General features: G+C 37.5%; 1 protein-coding gene across 2 annotated transcripts in view; it reads right to left on the reverse strand.

The window, feature by feature from the left end:
• Positions 1 to 21,903, reverse strand: part of SOGA3 (SOGA family member 3) — a 46,636-nt gene that overhangs the window by 9,867 nt on the left and 14,866 nt on the right. The gene's annotated exons all lie outside the window — the stretch shown is intronic.

A 21,903-nucleotide genomic window follows, 5' to 3' on the forward strand; every position in this document is an offset into this window, starting at 1 on the left:
AAGACAAATAAAAAGAGTTAGTTCAATAATCATAAAAGGAGAAAAAAAATCCTAAACCAGATAGATTTAGATATGTTTTTACTTTGGACTAGGATACACATCACAGTAGAATGTAACTGGCAATTATTTAATTTGAGAAATACAGGAAACTACTGTGAAAATGCAGAAAAACAACAGACAAAATTGATTGTTGACTCAATATGATATATAGTTCAAATGTAAACAAATGCTTGTTAGCATCCCACATCACTGAAGGAAAAAAAGTTAAGTTATTATCTCCAATGTTGGGAGTTAGGTTGCTATAAGCTTATGAACACACACTTTCAGTGAATTTATGTAGAAACACAAATTCATTCACTTCATTCTCCCCTCACCACACATCACCCCCTTGCTCCTCCCCGACACGTGCAAAATGATAGGGCATGGTAGGGGTTATAGTGAAATGGAGAAGGCATGCCCCATCTCAAGAAGCAGGTGGACCAGCCACAGCTTCAGCTCATTGTGTGCTACAGGAATGTGGGTTTTTACAAGAGAAGCTGGAAATCTGGATTCTTATGTAAAATCTCCCACATTTTACTGGCTGATCCTAATTAAAATTCAAACTAACACTTTTGAAGTCAAAGAATTCACAGCTAGTGCCAAACTGTTTGAAGGACAAGCATTATATGATCTCTGGTGCTCAGTTCCATTTCTCACACCAATATAATAAGAAGGGTCTCTGCATGTAAACAATAATTATCCATATGTATGAATGTCTACCATATACTAGACATTGAGGGGGAGACTCAAATTTCAATTAGATACTGCATCTGCCATCAGGAGGCTGAAACTTAACAGGAGAGGAGACAGAGAAGCAAACAATTACAGTGCAAGTTGATAAATGCTATGCTTTAGGTTCTGTGAAGCAGGGGTTTTGTTTTAGTGTGGCATCATCACCATAAAAATAGTGCTTGCCACATGGCAGGTGGTGAAAAAAATACTTGCTGAACTAATAATGTATGAATACCAAATACGAGGTTCTGAGGTCAAAGAGAAGGACGGGGTATAGACTGACAGTAAAAATAGGAAAGCCTTTTCCAAAGAGGAGTCTTCATAAATTTGCAAAGAAATGAAAATTAAATTCTTCACATGTTAATTTCTAACCCATATCCACTGTTAAGTAAAGGCATATGTTCAAACACAGAAGGCAGGGGAATACTTTGATGCAACTGCTTTCATTCAGTATGAAACTGAAACTACAGAGACAAATGAATAGCCCACGTGGTTATTCATTTCTAGTTCTTTACAGGAAGAAGTTCTTTCTGTTGCTTGTATAATCTTCTTAGAAAGGAAAGCTTGGGGACTGACTCACCATAACCAAAAAGTAATTTAGGAAGTAATCAACAAAACAGTCCCAAGAATACCAAGAATAAAATGAGCTAAACTAAGAAACCTGGAACATTCCAGGTAGGGGCTACCTACAAGAAGCATTAAATTTGTTTCACTAAATACTTATTGAATGCTTGTATTTGAATTCACTCAATTATATGTTTATTTAGTGACTACCAATGCACTTCATAACATACCTGTGACACAATAATAATAAAACCAATGTGATCTTTGCTCTTTTGGGGGTTCTCAGCTTACTTGGCATCATCTGTTCAGTCTGGAATTCAACATAGTGTTATGAAAGCAATGATAATATAAGAACAATATTAACTGTCATTGAGCCCTAATTCATGTCAACCCCTTCACATACATTATCTCAGCTAATTTTTAAACACTCCTTTTAGCCTCACTTTGCAGGTGCTGAAACTAAAGTTTACAGGGGTAAACAGAAGTAGATGAATAAATTATCGAAAGCATCAGTTATCTCTGTGCTCCTCAGAACAGCATCGTCAGTGTCACCCAGAAAGCTGTTGGAAAAGCAAATTCTCGAGATTCATCCCAGACCCACTGATTCAGAAACTCTGAGGATGGCGCCTAGTGATCTATGATTTAATAAGCTAAAATTTGCAAATGTCTGAAGTTACTAGTTGGTAACAATAACTTCAGACCTTGACCCAAGACTTTCTGATATCTAACCGTTAGCTATTAGATCACTAAGGAGAAAGAATTTATCTAATCTAGGGCTAGAGATGGTGTGGGGAGCTAGGGATAATTTCCGAAATGAGTAGCATCATATCTAGAATCTGGTGCATGAGTAGTCAGCCAATGGAAGATGAAGAGGAGGAAAAGGGAAAAAAAAGGCATTCCACACAGAAAACCCATTTGTGGGACAGAAATTCCATATGGGTGTTACAGAGTGAGAGGAGAGGAGTGACATGAGATTTGCTGGTGGCATAAGTCAGATCCTGAAGGACATTGAATAAAGATTGAATTTTATCTTATTCAGGTCAAATTATTGTCCTAGGGTCAACTTGGAGCACTAAATGCTCCTATTGAGCAAGAAATGTCATAATTAGACTGTCACAGAGACATACAAAGACACAAGGGTGGCAGTACAAATGGCTGTGAGATAAAGAGATGACATGCAGGGGTTTCGAGGGAAAGTATATTCTAGTTCTGGAAATGTTTTTTGGTCTTTGTGTTTCATTCATTTCATAGGTATTTAGTTTCTGGTCTATATGTGGTACTGTATATATGCCAAACACATATGACTAAGAAATATTGTACTCTTTCCCCAAAGAACTAACTGTTTATAATGATAAAAAGGGTGCAATTAGCAAAAACAGTGGGCAGAACTAACTCAGGGCAATAAATGAAGAAAAAGGGACTGAGAGGGCAAACGAAGAAGCTCTAATTCCAGATCTGGGGAATCAGAGAAAATCATCCAAGAGAACTGACTTTTGAAGGATATGCAAAATTTCAACAGAAATAAAACTGAACAGACTGTTGTAGGAGTAAAGATATAGAGGAACGAGTGTGCCTTTCAGATGCACTAACTCCTGAAAAGAAGTGATGGAGGTAGAGATGGGGTAAAAGAAGATGCAGAAAAGATTGAGGTCAGCTTGTGCAGCTGAGAAATTTAGACTTTATCCTGTGGGCAATGTTAAAATGAGACCTCTAAATTAATATAAGAGAAATGCTGAAATTAGGGCATTCTTTCCTAAGAGGCATTTTCTATTTTGCTTTTATTTAAATATCACTCAGGTGGGGTGTTAAGCTCAAATAAAGCTCTGAAGTAAAGCCTTCCCCTTGAATAAAGATACATTAGCTTTCAGGTGCCTTTAGGGCTGCTAGTATGTGTAAGCATCACATTTGCATTTTCAATAAATATTTCATCATATTTTCATATTCCAGTAAGTTTATATTAACTTTCTGAATCCTATGAAACAAAGATGAGACATTTCTATGGATACAGAAAGTTAGAGAAATAATGTGAGTCCAAGTAATGCCTTTCCTGTGAGGATGGAACTGTGTAACCTCCCCCCTTGTCATCCTCCCCCACCATCATCCACTAAATCTTGTAACCTCTGCTAGGGGAGCAGTTGGGGAGGCCACAATGAAATCTCAGATTTTCATATTTGCTGGCAAAGCGGCACTTCTCTAGATGGTTCTCTAGATAAATATGTTGAAAACATTTCTTGTCCACTTCTTAATTCTTTACATTCCCAGCCTCAGCTTGTCCAAAAGAGGCTGCTGTTCTTTTTGATCATGAGAAGGCCAGGAATTAGAGAGTTTTGCCAGTAATTATTTTTGCACAGCAATGACATAAAATGGGTTGTTTGTTTTCTAAAAATGTTTTGAGATTACCTTCCTTTTCTCAATTAAAATGTACTCCACTTAATATGTAGCATCTTTATGTTTTCAGCAGTTAAACCACAGAGAAGAATGTTCCTAACATGCTACCAAAAGACGTATTATGCATATAGAAATCTCCTATGCTGTTGATAAAATTAAAGAGAGATTCATTTGTGTGGTAATTAAATCAAGAAGGAAACTATAGAGACATTAATATTTAGATTTTTTTGAGCCCTAAATATGTGTCATGCACTTTTCTAAGCACTTTATATGTATCTACCCATTCAGACTGACAACAGCCTTATTGACACCATTGTCTGAAGCACACAATGGATTTATCACTCAACTAGCTAATGTTAGAACCAGGATGCAAATTAGCCAGTTTCAGAGTTCCCACTCTGAACAACTACATTATACTGTTACTTCGACAGGAAAAAGGTGCAATTTAGATGGCAGGCTTATATTATTTCTGAGCATATCCTTTATGGTAACAGAGCATGGCTGCAAGTTTGGGGTACTAGGTTACATATATAACACATGTGCAGAAGTTTTAATATTTTCAACATAGGGATCAGCAGAAGTGACATACACCATTTACTGGTTCTTAAATCAATCTGTAAATACTGTGACTATAGGGTAACACTGGGAGGGAGGCCCAGGGATTGCCTGCTGGAAGGAAACTGAAAAAGGTAGAAGCTCTGTCTCCAACTTGTCTTGGAAGGGGACAGAAGGGGCTCTTCTTCCTAAAAGTCTTCCTGTTTTCCTTCTATTACATCCTTGACATTTACCCAGACAGACTGGCAGAGGCAGAACAGGTGAAGTGCCCAGAGAGCTTGCTTAGGACCACATTCACTCTCTTCCCTAAAAGGGTGAGGCAGGATCCCAAGCTTCATACTAAGGCATGATCTTAAGGTCCAGAGGGGAATGTGGGTGAAGAAGAGGCACATGCCAGGGTGATCAAGCTGTGTCATTCTGTGCAAAATCTTTCAGCGGCTTCCCATCTCACTGAGTCAGAGTCATGCTTTACTAAGGTATACCAGACCCTGACTACACACTAGATTTATTCTGGTAATGTTTTATAAAGACTTGACCAGATTTCAACCCAGACCAATTAAAACAGATTTTGGGATTGGGCCCAGACATTTTTTCAAAGCTCCCAGAGTGACTAGAATGTGTAGCTGGTTCTGTCAACCACCAGCCCACTCTATGTGGTCACCCCACCCCCCAATCCCACATCCCAAAAAAGCACTTCAACCTCATCTCACACCACACTCCTCACTGCTTTCTTTGCTTTAGTGTCACAGACATCCTTGCATTTCCTCAAACATGCCAAGTATGCCCCTGTTTAGGGCCTTTGGACTATGGCTTCCTCTGCCTGCAACATTCTTCCCTCATATACTCTCATGACCCACTTCCATAGTCTCTTCAGGGTCCCTAATCAGAGAGACCTTCCCAGGCCATTTAATATCAAAAAGCAAATCCTTCCCCCATTCTCTTCCTTTGCATATTCTTTGTTTTCCTAATTCTGCTTTTTTATTTTTCCCCATAGCTCCTCTAATCTCACCAATTAGAGGTTTGTTTGTTTCATGTCTGTTTTCTCATTCTGCAATGTGAGCTCCACAAGAGCAGGCTCCTAGAATTGGTCTCTGTTATAGCTCCTGCTCTTGGAAATATACCTGACACAAAGTAGTTGTTCAGTCTATGTCAGTTCAATGAGGAAACAGCTACTGTAGCTTTATTTCTTACCTAGATTTGTTTTGGAAGTGTTACTAAAAGTTGATAAATGATAAAAACAGGTAAACAAAAGCCCATTTGAAAAGGTCTACCTTAAAAGTAGACCTTTAAAAAGCTGGAATATAAAATGGAAAGAAGCTGGAAAAATAAAAATGTCTTAGGCTTTTCAACAAAAAGACTAGAGAGTGAAAATTGTATGAGCTGAAAAGTATTTAAAACAGGACGTATAGGCCGGGCACGGTGGCTCACGCTTATAATCCCAGCACTTTGGGAGGCCGAGGCGGGCGGATCATGAGGTCAGGAGATCGAGACCACAGTGAAACCCCGTCTCTACTAAAAATACAAAAAATTAGCCAGGCGTGGTGGCGGGCGCCTGTAGTCCCAGCTACTCGGAGAGGCTGAGGCAGGAGAATGGCGTGAACCCGGGAGGCGGAGCTTGCAGTGAGCCGAGATCGTGCCACCGCACTCCAGCCTGGGTGACAGAGCAAGACTCCGTCTCAAAAAAAAAAAAAAAAAAAACAGGACGTATCACATATAGCTGACCCTCTGTATCAACCACAGATTGAATTTTTTTTTTAAGTACAACAATAAAAAATAATGCAAACTTAAAAGTGATACAGTAAAACCACTATTCACATAACATTTACATTGTATTATGTATCATAAGTAATCTACAGTTGATATAAAGCACAGGCATGCCTTGATTTATTGAGCTTCACTGTATTGTACTTCACAGATACCATAATTTTTACAAATTTAAGGTTTGTGGAAACTCTGCATTGAGCAGATCTATTGGTGCAATTTTTCTAAAAGCATGTGCTCATTTTGTGTCTTTGTGTTACATTTTGGTAATTCTCCCAATATCTCAGACTTTCTCATTATTATTATATCCATTATGATACTGTGATGAATGATCTTTGATGTTACTCTTTTAATTGTTTTGGGGCACGATGAACTGTGCTGATATAAATTGGATAACTTGAATGTTGTGTGTGTTCTATCTGCTCCACCAACTGGCTGTTCTCCCATCTCTCTCCCTCTCAAGCCTATTCCCTGAGACACAACAGTATTGAAATAGGCCAATTAATAACCCTACAATGGCCTCTAAATTTTCAAGTGAAAGGAAGAGTCAGATGTCTCTCACTTTAAATCAAAAGCTAGAAATAATTAAGCTTGGTGAGGTAGGCCTGTCCAAAGCCAAGATAAACCAAAAGTTAGGCCTCTTGTGACAAACACCTAGGCCTCTTAGCCAAGTTGTGAATGCAAAGTAAAAGTTCTAGAAATAAATTAAAAGTGCCACTCTAGTGAACACACAAATAATAAGAAAGCAAAATAGCCTTATTGCTGATATGCAAAAAGTTTTAGTGGCCTGGATAAAAGATCAAACAACCCACAACATCCCCTTAAGCCAAAGCTTAATCCAGGGCAAGGTCCTAACTCTTCAATTCTATGGAAGTGAAGGAAGAGAGGTGAGGAAGCTGCAGAAGAAATGTTAGAAGCTAGTGGGCGTTGGTACATGAGGTTTAAGGAAAGAAGCCATCTCCATAGCACAAAAGGGCAAGGTTCAGCAGCAAGTGCTGATATAGAAGCTGCAGCATGCTATTCGGAAGATCTAGGTAAGATGATTGGTGAAGGTGGCTACACTAAATAATAGATTTTCAATGTAGATAAAACAGCCTTCTATTGGAAGAAGATGCCATCTAGAACTTTCATAGCTAAAAAGGAGAAGTCAATGCCTAGCTTCAAAGCTTCAAAGACAGGCTCTCTTGTTGGGGGCCAAAATAGCTGATAACTTTAAGTTGAAACCAATGTTCATTTACCATTCTGAAAATCCTAGGGTCATTAAGAATTATGCTAACCCTATTCTGCCTCTGTTCTATAAATGAAAGAACAAAGCCTTTATGACAGCATATCAGTTTACAGCACAGTTTACCAAATATTTTAAGCCCACTTTTGAGGCCTACTGCTCAGAAGAAAGGATCCCTTTCAAAAGATTACTGCTCATTGATAATGCACTTGGTCAAACAGGAGCTCTGATGGAGATGTGCAAGGAGACTAATGTTCTTTTCATGCCTGCTAACACAAAATCCATTCTGCAGCCCATAGATCATGGAGTAACTTTAACTTTCAAGTCTTATTATTTTAGAAATGTACTTTGTAAGGCTATAGCTGCCAGGTAATGATTCTTATGATGAATCTGGGCAAAGTAAATTGAAAATCTTCTGGAAAGAAATGGCATTCTAGATGCCATTAAGAATATTCATGATTGGGCCAGGCGCAGTGGCTCACGCCTGTAATCCAAGCACTTTGGGAACCTGGGGCGGGTGGATCACAAGGTCAAGAGATGGAGACAATCCTGGCCAACATGGTGAAACTCCGTCTCTACTAAAAATACAAAAATTAGCCTAGTGTATTGATGCGTGCCTGTAGTCCCAGCTACTCGGGAGGCTGAGGCAGAAGAATTGCTAGAACCTGGGAGGCGGAGGTTGCAGTGAGCTGTGATCGCGCCACTACACTCCAGCCTGGGGGACAGAGCAAGACTCCATCTCAAACAAACAAACAAAAACACACGCAAAAAGGAATATTTATGATTGATTGGAGAAGGTCAAAACATTAACAGGAGTTTGGAAGAAGTTGATTCCAACCCTCAGGGATGACTTGAGGGGTTCAAGACATCAGTTGAGGAAATAAATGCAAACGTGGTGACAATAGCAAGAGAACTAGAAGTATAGCCTGATTGTGACTGACTTGCTGCAAGCTCCTGATACAACTTTAATGGATGAGGAGTTGTTTCTTATGGATGAGCAAAGGAAGTGATTTCTTGAAATGAACTGTATTCCTTGTGAAGATGATATGAACTTTGCTGAAATAACAACAAAAGGTTTAGAATATTCCATAAACTTCCTTCATAAAACAGTGGCAAAGTTTGCAAGAATTTATTCCAATTTTTTAAGAGATTCTACTGTGGGTAAAATGCTGTCAAACAGCATTGCATGCTACAGGACAAGCTTTCATAAAAGGAAGAGTCAACTGATGTGGCAAATCACATTGTTGCCTTATTTTAGGGAATTGTCATAGCCACCCCAACCTTTGGCAACCACCACCCTGATCAGTCAGCAGCCATCAACATCCAGGGAAGTCCCACCACCCAACTAGATGATGACTCATTGAAGGCTAAGGTGATCCTTAGGATGTTTTAGCAATAAAGTATTTTAAAATTCAGGTATATACATTTTTTTAGATATCATGCTATTGCACACTTAACAGACTACAGTATAATATAAACATAACTTTTACATGTACTGGGAAACCAAACAATAGTGTGATTTGCTTTACTGCCGTGGTCTAGAACAGAACCTGCAATATCTCTGAGGTATGCCTATAAATGGGAATATGTGAATAGAACAGCCTGGGCAATACAGTGAGACTTAATCTCTACAAAAATTTTTTAAAAGTTAGCCAGGCATGGTGGCATGCAGCTAGTCCTAGCTACTTAGGAAGCTGAGCCAGGAGGATAGCTTGAGCCCAGGAGTTCGAGGCTGCAGTAAACTATAAACCCACCACTGTACTCCAACCTAGGTGACCCTAGACTCCAGCAGGACCCTGTCTCAAAAAAAAAAAAAAGATGGAGACTACTTCTGTACCTCTTCTAACTGAACTGGCCTTGTGACTTGCTTTGACCTGTAAAATCTGGTGGCAGAAATGGCATGCTGGTTCTGAGTCTACCCTTGAGAGATTGTACAATTCTTCTCACTCTCTCTTGGAAATCTGCTACCCTGTGTTTTAAGTCTGGGCTGGCCTGCTCCATGAAAAGTCATGTGGCCCAGTTGCTCCTATTGCCCCAGTGAACAGCCAGTTAATCCTCAATGCAGAGCCTTCTAGCTGTTAGCTGACCATAAATACATGCATGGACCTACCTGAGACCAGAATGGACCACAGAATTATGAGCCACATAAATGTTGTTTTAAGCCACAAAGTTTTGGGATGGTTTGCTACACAGCAAAAACCCACTGACACATCTACCCAACATTCTTCATCACTGGGATTAAAAAATACATTAGGCTAATGAATTTAGCTCATATCTATAAAAAATATGCCTTATTCAAATTCCATAAAAGCGAAAAAAAAAAAAGAATGTAAAAGGCTAAGAGGAAGAGTTGGGAAAGTTACCAAACATAAGAAAAGTAAAGCTTAATGTATTTTCCTTGTTTTTATTTCTTCCTTGCCTTTGCCACTATTTTGATTCCAGAAATTTTTTTTTTTTTTTTTTTTGAGATGGAGTCTCACTCTGTCGCCCAGGCTGGAGTGCAGTGGAGCGATCTCGGCTCACTGCAAGCTCCCCCTCCCGGGTTCACGACATTCTCCTGCCGCAGCCTCCCTACTAGCTGGGACTACAGGTGCCCACTACCACACCCGGCTAATTTTTTGTATTTTTTTAGTAGAGGCGGGGTTTCACTGTGTTAGCCAGGATGGTCTCAATCTCCTGACCTCATGATCTGCCCACCTCGGCCTCCCAAAGTGCTGGGTTTACAAGCGTGAGCCACAGCACCCGGCCTATAGTTTTTCTAGGCAAGAAAAATAACTTTAATTTTTCCAAAATTCCCTACTTATGTAAATTTACAGAGTTGAAGCACAAAGACAAATACAAAGTGAACTATACCCAGAAAATTCTCAATTTTAATTTAAGGATTCGATTTTCCAAACTTACAGTGATAGTTTAAAAAGCCAGACTTTAAAAAAGAATAGAGAAGGGAAGAAAAGAAACATTATTACTTCATTGATTCTAATAAATAATATTGGAAGATATGGGAAGGAAAGTTGACTGGCAGTTTAAATCTGGAAATTGTTTGCAGAAGGTAATAATAAATTTTAAAAGTCCTGGATTTTTCACTCTGACTCCCTTCTAAAGATGGTCATAGAGGTACATGTCAGAGGTGAGGAGGTATATGGTATATCTGGAATACAGATGTTTATGTCATGAAGGCAGAGACCTGAATTTGCCAATAAATCAGCCAGCCCTCTTCTGCTAGACAGCTAAACCCTTTCTCCATCCCATAAGGCCAGGTACCATTCCTATCTTCTGAGTTATGAGGCTGCCAAACTTATTTCATCCTATCTCCAGTGAATGCCTAAATAAAAGCAAATTTCAAAAGCTGAGAAAACGATTTTTCTGCTCTAAAAACTGATACAATGCCAAACTAAAATAGCTGTGATCATGGTATTATTTTGTTTTTTTTTAAATTAAAGAATCCAATAAATTTTCCTTTTCTTAGCTCCTCTATTCTCTTCCCATGTGATACAGTAGATATCTACAGCAGAGGTCAGATTGATGACAGAGTTATGCGAATTCTTTATTGTTAAGGAATATTAAGGAGTCAATTTGTAGAGCATACCCTTGAACCAGGCTACCAATAAAAGAGAAAACTTCTAAGTTTTTTTCAGTTTGGGAATCAGAATTCTCTTCACAGGGCCAAATAGGTTAGCATAGCCCTTCAATTGTACAGTGTCTTTTTAAGCCATTCTTTGGTGCCAGGAATTACTTTAGAACATCTCTGTCTTTTTCCTAGTGTATTATTTGGTAATAATGCTTAAATGTCTTTAAATTGGAACCCATGCTTTGTAACTATTAGTGGCATTAAACATTAAAATGGCAAAACCGCAATTACTTTTGCACCAACCTAGGAGTACAGTGAAATTTAGGTATGTCAGAAACTTAGAAGGTAAAATGCTAAACTTAACTCCAGAAAATCTAAGAGAGCTTAAAAGCCATGGGATATCAGAAAGAAGAAAAAAAAATAGAGGCTTCTCTTGTTAATGGGATGTGGTTACAACAGAACTGGAGGAAATAGCACTGACAAAAAACTGTAATAGTTGAGGCCTACAAGATCTTTGTGAAAACATCCCCTTTAAAAGTCAGGTTAGAACTCTATATGGGCTGCCTTGCATTATGTAGTTCATATCATATGATCAAAATATTTCCTGGATCCTTAGGAAGAATTGGCCTCTGTATTTTCTAAGCTTCTCTGGGATTCATCAAGGGACTCAAGGCTACCACTGAAATAGTTTATGATACAATTAACTCTTTCATCATTGTAGAACCTTCTTTTGGAGCAGGGTATGGGTTATTAGAGGGTCTGTCAAACTGCCAATAATAAACTGATCACAAAGCAAGACCACCTTGCTTTAAAAAGTCAAAGCCAACATGGTAAGTGCTTCTTTAATATATCATGTATTATACTTGGTTGGCACCATGCAAACGCCTCAGAGAACTCCACCCAAGCAAATGGATTTAAGACTGGGATATTTCTCAGCTTAAGGTTTTAAAAAATCTAAGAACCTGGTGGCTCACGCCTGTAATCCCAGCACTTTGGGAGGCCGAGGCAGGCAGATCACGAGGTCAGGAGATCAAGACCATCCTGGCTAACACAGTGAGACCCCGTCTCTACTAAAAATACAAAAAAGTAGCCAGGCATGGTGGTGGGCGCCTGTAGTCCCAGCTACTAGGGAGGCTCAGGCAGGAGAATGGCGTGAACCCGGGAGGCGGAGCTTGCAGTGAGCCAAGATCGAGCCCCTGCACTCCAACCTGGGCAACAGAGCATGACTCCATCTCAAAAAATATATATATATAATTTTATATGTTAGATCCACAGTAAAGATATGTTTATTAAACTATGGATGACAACAACAAATGCAGAGATGTATTCTAATTTACTCTTGTTAATGGATTGGGTTCTAACCATCATTGCATTGAGTAATTAAAAGACACTTAGAAAATTATGTCTGGGTAGTGACCACAGTTCCTTAAGGCCTTTGTTTATAATGCAGGCAAAGAAAAAAAACTGTGGCCAACATTTATAAGGTGAAAGGATGAGCTGTCCAGTCTATTCTACATTGCATCTCAGCCAGCTTTGAACTCATTAATGCAGTGAAATTAGCAACATTGTTTTATCACAATTAGAATCTTGTAAGAAATATTCTTGAATGTGCCATTACAAGATGGCAGGACACTAAGGGGTGGGCATTACATGAGTGTTTTAAAATTATTCTTTACACAATTACATATTTAAGATATTTCATAATACAAATTTAAAGGTCAGAGTATTCATTCATTTCCAAAATGCACTGAAAGGATATAGAAGCACGTTTCTGAGGGTAATTCCTGGACTGGGTTAAATGTGATAGCCCACAATTATGCTTTAAAATTTTTGGAATTAGATACCAAATTTAACAATGTAAACCATTTACATTTGAAAGATCCAAATTTCCAGTTTCACTTGAAACACTTGAAGAACGGGTAAAGTTGGGTCTAGATTATGGCATGGCAACGCTGGGTTAAATTGAATATTAAGACACACACTCTCAGCTGAGCATGGTGGCTCATGCCTGTAATCCTAGCACTTCGGGAGGCTGAGGCGGGTGGACTGCCTGAGCTCAGGAGTTTGAGACCAGCCTGGACAACATGGTGAAATCCTATCTCTACTAAAATACAAAAAAAATAGCTGGGGGAAATAAATGCATGTATACAAGAGCATGAGATACCACTGCCATAGGAATAAAATATTCCACATATTAATGAAGTTAAGGAAAGTAATCAAAGATGAACCAGACTTCTTTCCTAAAGTATTATTTTTTTAAAGAAAATTTACCCTGTTCATATTGTTACTCAAATTGACAGAATTCTGAGTTAATATAGTATAAAGCTACCATTTACTTCTGATTAAAAGATGTCTGAAGACCAAGACAAATATGTAAACACAGTAATATCAAAAACTAACGTGGTAGTCAACCATTAACCAGAATCTGAGAAAATTTTCTTTTAACAATAACATCAGTGGAATTCAAACAAGAAATATAAGCTATCTAATGTATGGCCTTCAATGTCTGAAACAGAAGGATTGCACATACAGACCAATAAAAACTAGAAATCCTGTTTCTTAAAAGTCTAAATGTAAATTTGCCATATGACCCAGCCATTCCAATCTTAGGTACATACTCAAGAGAAATAAAAACATATATCCACAAAGGACTTGTACAGTAATATTCCTAGCAGCATTGTTCATAATAACCAAAAGTTGGAAACAACCCAAAATTCCACCTACTGGTGAGTGAATAGATAAAATATATTTGCCCAATGGAATATTATTTGGCAATTTACAAAAGGAATGAACTACGGATACATGATATGGCACAGATGAACTTGAAAAACACTACGTTAAGTAAAAGAAGCCAAACCTAAGAGACCACATACAGTGTAATTTCATTTATATGAAATGTCTAGAAAAGGTAAATTCATAGATAAAAGAAGTAGATTAGTAATTGCCTGGAGGTAGTCAAAGGGAAGAAAGAAATAGGAATTAACAGTAAATGGGCATGAAGAATCTCACTACTATGGTAATGAAAATGTACTAAAACTGATTTATGGTCATTGTTGCACAACTTGGAAGTTTACTACAAAATCACTGAATTGTACCATTGGAAATGGATTAATTATATTACATGTAAAATATGATTCAACAAAGTTATTTAAAAAATCAATCAGGCAGCTAAAACTTCTGCATCCCAATCATATTTTCCCCAGTACATGCATAAGTATTGCACAGACAATACTGTAGCTCTCTGGTGGTTAAATATTCAAACAAGTAGGAATTAGGCAAGGAAAAAGAGCTAGGTGACTAGCTGTGCAATGAATCATGGGATATATTCTTTCCTTATCCAAACATTCAGGGGAAGAAACATAGGTAGAAAAGGCTTGGGAGCACCTATGTTGAGGTTTATTGTTTTTCATATATTAAAGGTAGTTAAAGAACAGCTACAAACTTCTTCAAATATTTCTAAGATATGTCTCCCTCAGAGTCAGTGTACCTGAGTGCTGCAGTAGCAGCCTTTCCTACTTCAAACAGGCCAGAACTAGCTGAATGTTTACTATCATCAGTAATTGAGCTGGAATTGTGCACACAAGCTGTTCTATACCTTGGCTCTGAGAAGGGGCAACTAATAGCAAATGGATAGTGAGAGGAACTAAGAAAAAAAGCCACACAGTGAGTATCTAAAGCCAACATTCAATCTATAAAGAATGTTTGACATTCAATGATGATATTTTCTAAGAGAAAGAAAAAGGAAAAAAGAAGATAAAATTGCATTGAGTCAAAACAAATCAATGAGGAAAGGATAGTCTTTTCGACAAACGGTGATGGGGCAATCCGAGATCCACATGCATAAAGATGAATTTAGACTCCCAACTCACTCTATACATGAAAATGACTCAAATTGGATTGTAGATCTGAATGTAAGAGCTAGATCCATGAAAGTCTTAGGAAAAGAAAAAACATTGAAGTGAATCTTCCTGTAGGTTAGGCAAAGATTTCTTAGATGTGACACCAAAAACATAAGTGATGAAACAAAAAAATACAAATTGGACTTGATCAAAATTGCAAACTTTTGCACTTCAAAAGACACTATTAAGAAACTAAAAAGACAAGCCTAAGAAGAAAACATTTTCAAATCATATATCTGATAAAAGACTTATATCCAAAATACAGATAGAGCTTAAATTGGAACTCAAAAATAAGTAGACAACCCAATTAAAAATAGGCTAAACATTGTGAATAGACATGGCACAAAATAAGATATATGAGTGCACAATAAGCAGATGAAAAGATACTCAACATCATTAGGGAAACAAATTAAAACCACAATGATGTATCATTTGATGCCCAGTGGACTAACAATAATAAAAAAGATATACAATCAGTATTGACAAGGGTGTGGATAAATTGGAATCCTCATCCATTGCTGGTGGGAATGGAAAATGGTGCAGCCCCTTTGGAAAATAGTTGGCAGTTTCTTTAAAAAGTTAAACACACATTCACCATATGACCCCCAAATTCTAATCTTAGCTATCTACCCAAGAGAAATGAAAACATATATCCACACAAAAACTTGCATGTGTGTGTTTATAACAGCATTATTTATAAAATTAGAAAGTATCCACTGTCCAAAAACTGCTGAATGGATAAACAAAATGTGGTATATACATACAATTGAATATTATTTGGAAATAAAAAGAAATGAATTACTGATACACGCTACAGGGTGAACCTCAAAAACACTGGTCTAGGTGAAAGAAGCCAGATACAAAAGGTTACATATTTTATGATTGTAATTATATGAGATATTCAGAAAATAAAAGCTATAGATTCCAAAAATAGATTAGTGGCTGATTGGGGTTAGGGCTAAAAACAGAAGGTGACTGCAAATGGACATGAGAGATCTTTATGAAGTGATGGAAATGTCCTAAATTTGGGTTATGATGATGGTTGCATAACTGCATATTTACTAAAAACCATTAAATTGTAAAATTAAGTGAATTTATGGTATGTAAATCAAACCTCAAAGCTGTAAAAGTAAAATGCATCAGGATGATTTAAAAAGTCAGCTAAAAAAAGAAAAAAGATCCCCCATGTATTTCTGAAAACTATTTGCTATGAGAAATAGAAGATAGCTTTAAAAATATTGTATTCTTAAAAAGATAACAAAGGTGGCCTCTATGAACTAAAAGAAGGTCATAAGAGGAGATTAAGCTCTGAAGACTAGGAAGCTATCAGGAACAAGAAAACTCAAAAAGGTCTTTAAAATTCAACACAAGAATGAAATTTTGCACTGATGTCTTTAAGGAGCACAAATGACATCGCAGAAAATTGATTCAATAACACTGAAAACAAACTTGAAAATTATCTAAGGCCACAGAGGAAAAGGATTAAAAAACGAAAGGATGAGAAGGTAGTAAGGAATACAAAGCAAAGAAAATCCTAAGAAGAAAAAATAGAGCACATACGATTATCAAATCTATAATACAAGAAGGCTTTTCTGAAATAATGAATACACAAGTGTTAATTTTCAGAGTAAAAGGTCTGTATGTTCTGGACATGTTATAAACAAAGACCATCACCTAGATATGCCCAGGTGGTATTTCTGAACGGGGTATTCTTCTTTAGCTACCCAGATTCATGCTCGCTCCTTCTCTGCCCTGCTCTGTGCTCCAGGAGGCTGACTTCTGCAAACTTTACCCAGGCTTTCTTCCCATCAGTTGACTCCTCCTTGAGTTTGGCCAATAGAAGGCACTGGCAGGCACGCTGACAGATGGAAGGTGGGAGAAGAGATGGTTCAGAGTATTTCCCCTCACTTCCTTTCTTTTACAACACCACATTTTTAGGCAGTAGCTAAGTCCCCTTCAGGCGATAGATCCCACTGGGAGGACCCTACTCGACGGTTAGTTTTCACTGCCTCTATAATACTATTTCCTCAGCTGCGTCTTCATTTCTTGGGGTGGTGGTGGTTTCCAAGAGTAGCAAGTTTTTTCTGAATGCCTTGTCAGCCCTGGTTTGTTCCCATAATCCTGCCCACACCACTGTGAGTAATAATCTCTTCTCATTTGAACCATCTTGGGTGAATTCTGTTTTCCCATTGCGGAACTCAGATTAATATAAATGATGAAGAAAAATATCCATAAATACGTAGAGAGAAAATAGTCTGACCTACAAAGGAATAAAAGTCAGGCTGATCTCTTACTTCTCCATTGCAAAATGAATGCCAGGGCTAATATATAATAAGACATATTTTTTTTGACTCAATAATTTCATTCTGCCATTCCTGTGTGAAATCAACCAAAGGCTATTTTCAAAAATACAAAGGTTCAGAAAATATTTATAAGCTTTTTCCTGAAAAATAATGTCAAGTATTATCTAATCAATGAAAGATTAGTTAAAACTATGATCTCAGAATTGTAGAAGTTGTGGTTTAAAATCGATAGCATTGAATTGTTTGAATACCTACAATTTTTTTTATTTTTTTTAACTTTTAAGTTCAGTTGTACATGTGCAGGTTTGTTATATAGGTAAACTTGTGTCATGGGAGTTTGTTGTACAGATTATTTTATCACCCAGGTATTAAGCCTAGTGTCCATTAGTTATTTTTCCTGATCTTCTCCTTCTCCCACCTTTCACCTTCCCACAGGATTTAAAATGGAAAGTATATACTATAACAATGAAACATTTAGTAGTAACAATTTCATCTATAATCTCACATTAAATTAACAAAGAACAGGCTGTAGTGTAAGGAGTTAAACTAACTGAAAGAATTTTTTTTTTTTTTTTTTTGAGAGGGAGTCTCATTCTGTTGCCAGGCCGGAGTGCAGTGGTGCGATCTCAGCTCACTGCAATCTCCACCTCCTGGGTTCAAGCAATTCTCCTGCCTCAGCCTCCCGAGTAGCTGGGATTACAGGTGCATGACATTACACATGGCTAATTTTTTTGTATTTTTAGTAGAGACGGGGTTTCACCATGTTAGCCAGGATGGTCTTGATCTCCTGACCTTGTGATCTGTCCGCCTTGGCCTCCCAAAGTGTTGGGACTACAGGCGTGAGCCACTGCTCCCGGCCAAGAATTTTTTAAGTTTCATTTTTTATTTTGGCAATTGGGAAAACTGAGAACTGTACATGTATTATAAAATTAACACTAGTAGAATTAAAAATAGGATAACTACTTTCAGAACGACTCTAGAACATAATTATTCTAATTTAAACTTAGCCATACCGTTAAATGAATAAACCCAATAGCTATATTTTACTCTTGATAGATAATACTTTGCATATAACAGATATTCCTAAATACACACAGATGGATCACTTGATAAAGTTCTATGAAAATTTTTCTTTTCTTCATATGCAAAGAGGCAGTGGATACAACTACATACTAACATATTAGTTGCTCATTATGTACCTGAATAAATAAGCAATTGGTCTAATTATTTCTACTATTATTCAAGGTTCTTGGCTAATGTAATGGTAAGAAACTGTTACTCTGTGAAGGAAAAAAAATTAACAGTTAATTGTATTAACCACTTACCCCCATGATTAATTGGCTACACAAATTTAAATAACTGAGCTAGCCAGCAGATCAATGTAGAATACTCTGCATTTTTAATTTTAAGTGCTTCTAAGTTGAATCATGCTGAATATAAATGCTCCAATTAAGTGAAATATGTAAGTACAAAATGGAAAATGTTAGGAAAGGCTAAATGACAACTTCAAATGTCATCTTCAAATGTCATTTACCATCTGGATAAAGATCAATTTAACTGACCCTGAAATGTAAAAATGGAATTAGGACAGAAGCATCAAATAAATAATTGTATTTCCATTCAAATTCAGTCAAGTCTAACTGAAATTTTAATTTGGAAAATACTTTCCAATATACAGTAAAATTGGATATTATATTTACTCAAAAGTAATATCACAAGTATTTGGAAACAAAAGAACTGAGTAAATTATAATTTAAGAAGCTAAAGATGAGCTCCTATGACAGCAATCTTATCTTTCTAAACCTCTTCTCTTGCCCATTTATTGATAATTTTTATATGTATCACTGTGTGTGTAAGTGAATTAAATAGAAATATAATTCTTAAATTCAGAGAACATTAAATTTAGCTGTGGAGTCAATAAAAACTACAATGCAAACTAAATCATCTTGTGCTTGACCACTTTTGATCAAAGAACAGTTCTTCTTTCTCTGCTACTCTGTTTCTTTTTAGGAAGCATATTTATCTAGCAGTAAGGTAGAAGAGAGATATTTAACAGGACAAATCAACATAGTCAGCACTGTTGCCCTGTTGATGAATGCAGTGGCAGGTAATGCAGCCGGATTATCTCCCTGTCCATCAAAACATTTGCAAATGTGAGCTAATGGATCCTGAAGCAGTAAAGACTAAATACAGGCCTAGTGGAAGAGGCAAAGGGTCAGATGGAAGAAGTTAGCATGGCTTCATAATGAAGTGAGATTTAAAGGGGAATTTCAGAGAGTAATAGACATTCATGAAAAAATGGAAAGCAAAAGCATTTCAAAGTTCTGTAGAAAAAGTTGGGGTCCTAGATAGCTCTAAAATTTTATTCTGATGGACTTCAAAATTCTTTCTAGGAACTGTCTTAATCAGCTAACCCACAGCTACGTGATAATAATAACAATAACATCTGATATGGTACCGTACAATTTATAAAGCACCTTCACATATGTTATCTCATGTTACCCTTGTGAATAGACTGGGTAGGAAAAATATTTATTTTCCTTTAAAAGGTGATTAAATTGAGAGTCAGCTATTACGTGACTTATCTGAAGTAACATAGCTATTACATTTGTAAAAAGTGAGATAGAATTGGCAGACCTGAAAACATTTTTCTAGCCCTATGTTTCTAGTTTTTGCTCCAAAGATTCCTTTTCTGTAAGATAAAATAGATTTTTCCCTACAGCCACCTTGGAAGTCTTCTCTCAGTGTTTACTCAAAACATTCTCTGATAGACCCTAAAGTATTACAGAGGATTATAGATTCTAGGAGTACTGAGGTTCCCTAAAGAGGGTAGGTTATTTGTGGGTCAGGAAGAACATGAAAGTGGCAGTGGAGGGGCAGCCTGAGTCCTTGCAGTGAGGCCACACAGCACTGATGACTGGAGACCACGTGTTGGAGGCAGACAGACGTGGGTGTGGGCCTGGCCTGCTAACTGGTGACATTAACCTCTCTGAGCCTTAGAGTCTTTATCTCTAAAATGAGGCTATTAACAACATAATTATACATAAACTATCTAGTTCAGCCACTGGCATGTAATTAGCACCCAACATTGGTGGCTACTGAGCCACTGCAGCCCTGGGGTAATTTTCCATATGTCTCCAGCCAAATTAGCTGCTAAATCCATTGTCTCAGACATTGAAGATATAAAGCAAATTCCAACGGATAGTCTTTGGGAGTGACAGGATCTGCAGTCTTCTCTCTTTCCTTAAACCCGCATTTTACATTTTTTCACCAAAGCACAAAGAAGTTAAACTGCAGAGCTGATGCCCAAGATGTCAGAGTTGTCTTCTTGTTCTTGGGTGCCTGTCCCCATTCCCTTTCTCAAGAATCCAGTGGCACCTTGTTTCAGGGAAGACCTGTTTCTGGGGGATAAATGGAATTTGAGAGATGCAAAGTAAAGTGCTGGAAGTTTCTAGAAGGTAGTAAGGTCTTGGGAGACCTCTATTTCTGGAAGTGGGTGAGGCTGGAGTTACCCATCTACTTCCTTTTCATTGTGTTTGCACTGTACTAATCACCATGGAAAGAGCCCTGGTTCACAGCCACTTTCTTTTTTTCTTTCTGCAAAATCGGGCATGAAACACCTTGCTTAATTACCATTTATTCTCTTTTCGAAATTACTTACTGTTATCAACTTTGTGCCCTGTTCTCTTTTGGTTGTTGTGGACACAGTTAATAACATGGACTCAGTCTTTAGTCTCAAGGAGTTTACAGTCAGGAAACTGTAAACAGTTTCAGCAGGAAAAAGTTACATACAAATCAAGTAAGAAATAATTATTGTAATATTACAGAAGAAGGTAGTCTCATTGCCTATATGCTGGGTACTGAACTAGATGCTGAGGGTGCCACAGGGACCAACACAAGAGGGGCTCTCGTCCTCTTAGAACTCAGTCTGGTTGGTCTTGTGAGGACTTCATGAGAAGTATTTGGTATAGTGATGTGTATGTGCAGCTATAGTCGAAGTACAACCTGTATGAGGCTGTCTTTCCTATTAGAAAATAATGAACTTGTGGGCAATGACTACCCACCTTGTGACATTATCTGTTATTCCTTATACATATTATATATATGCTTCATAAATAGTTGCTAAGTGAAAGTCAGGTCCAAGTTAATATGTTTTTATTTTTATGTAAAAGGCTGAGACAGAAATAAGATGTTATTTCTGCCACTACTGGGAGCAAGGCCATTCACAGGCAGCCAAGGGTGGCCATGGTAGAGGGGAGTGGTGGAGAATAGTGTCGTTTATTACTGTCCCAAAACCTGAATGCACCACATGGACTATTTAAGTTAAAACTGTGCCCTGAGAATCTCTTAAGGAAGGGATTGAGTTAATTGAGGTCTTTTCTGCATGAGGTTGATGTCTGTCACACACAGAAAGGCCAAGTAATCTCAAAAAATTTTTTATTATGCTCTTGAAAACATAAAGATTTGCAACTTTAAAAAACATCAGAGAAGTCATAGGGAATAAAAATAAATTTCAATAATAACAAAATACAAACATTTGGATGTTTAGCTGAGGATCAGTGCTGGTTACTGGCCACATTCTGTGGTGAGAGCCTGGCAGCCTTCCAGGGGCAGGAAGCAGGGGCAGATTTCATGCTAAGAATCATATGGTTAAAAACCCCACCTCAAGACTTTCTGCAGAAATTAGAATGTTTAGGGGCCATCATTCAACACCCTGGTTTATTTACTGGAATAGATGATGAATTCTTTTGTTACCACATGGTCTTTGTAGCTTCCTAGAGTATAGAGCCAAGGCCACATCAAAAGGCATGGCTGGATTATTAGGGAGGTTCAACTTGTACTCATTCCCACATATCAGGTCTTCAGTTG

This window comes from Nomascus leucogenys, chromosome 3, assembly GCF_006542625.1.
Source record: "Nomascus leucogenys isolate Asia chromosome 3, Asia_NLE_v1, whole genome shotgun sequence".
Classification (NCBI taxonomy): Eukaryota; Metazoa; Chordata; class Mammalia; order Primates; family Hylobatidae; genus Nomascus; species Nomascus leucogenys.